At 42.0% G+C, this 1,256-nt stretch overlaps 1 protein-coding gene across 1 annotated transcript in view; it reads left to right on the top strand.

Moving 5' to 3' along the window:
• Positions 1-1,256, top strand: part of LOC107565452 (tubulin epsilon chain-like) — a 20,120-nt gene that overhangs the window by 5,856 nt on the left and 13,008 nt on the right. The window lies entirely within an intron of this gene.

Here is a 1,256-nt window from a genome sequence, read left to right as displayed (position 1 = left end):
TGTTATGTTGCAGCCTTATGTTAAACTGCTTGTTATTAATTTTTTGTCAATCTACCCTCCCTACACCATAATAACAAAGCAAAAACAGAATTGTCACATCTTCGTAAATTTATTAAAAATAAAAAAAGTATTCATACCCTTAACTCAGTACTTAGCTGAAGCACCTTTACAGCCTCAAGTCTTTTTGGGTATGATACAACAAGCTTTGCACATCAACATTTGGCAATTATCTGCCATTCTTCTCCTCACCTCTTCACCTCCTTTAAGCTCTGTCAGGTCGGATGGGGGCAGATGCACATTTTCAGGTTTCTCCAGAAATATTTGATTGGGTTCAAGCCCAGTCTCTGGCTGGGCCACTCAAGGACATTCACACAGTTGTCTATAAGCCACTCTTGCTGTGTGCTTAGGGTCATTGTCCTGTTGGAAGGTGAACCTTCTGCCCAGTCTGCTGTTCTGAATGCTCTGGACTGGGTTTTCATTAAGGCCATCTCAATATTTTGGTGCATTTAGCTTTTCTTCTACTCTGATGAGTCCCTCAGTTCCTGCCGCTGAAAAACAGCCCCACAGCATGAGGCTGCTACCAGCACACTTTACTTTTGGGAAGGTACTCTGCAGGTGATGAGCAGAGCTGGTTTTCTTCAAACATGATGCTTGGAATTGAGGTTCATCAGACCAGAGAATCTTGTTTCTCAGAGTCTGAGTGTCCTTAAGGTGGTTTTTTGCAAATTCCAAGTGTGTTTTCGTGTGTCTTCACCGGTGTGGCCAAACTGAGGATTGAGTTTGGCCATAACGCCATGAAGCCCAGATCGGTGGAGTGTTGCAGTGATGTTTGTCCTTCTGTAGGTTTCTCCTGTCTCCACATATGATCATGGAGCTCAACTAGAGTGACCATCAGGTTCTTGGTCACCACTCTAACCAAAACCCTTCTCCATCAATTGCTCAGTTTGTCCAGGAGGCCAGCTCTAGGAAGAGTCCTGGTTGTTTCAAACTTCTTACATTAAGTTTAACAGAGACTACATGCTTCTGTGAACCTTCAATGCAGCAGAATTTTTTCTGAACAATCCTGTTTCTGAGCTCTACAGGCAGTTTTTATTTATTTATTAATTTTTTTAAATCAGGGCTTGGTTTCTGCTCTCAAATGCATTTTCAGCTGTTAGACCTTTTATTACGATGTATGTGCCTTTCCAAATCATACCCATTCAATTGAATTGGCCACAGGTTAACTTCACTCGAAGTGTAGTAACATCTACAAGCAA

Source organism: Sinocyclocheilus grahami, unplaced genomic scaffold (assembly GCF_001515645.1).
Source record: "Sinocyclocheilus grahami isolate Dianchi unplaced genomic scaffold, SAMN03320097.WGS_v1.1 scaffold1002.1, whole genome shotgun sequence".
Taxonomy (NCBI): domain Eukaryota; kingdom Metazoa; phylum Chordata; class Actinopteri; order Cypriniformes; family Cyprinidae; genus Sinocyclocheilus; species Sinocyclocheilus grahami.
The sequence above is the reverse complement of the archived record's forward strand: the minus strand, read 5'-3'. Positions and strand labels throughout refer to the sequence as shown.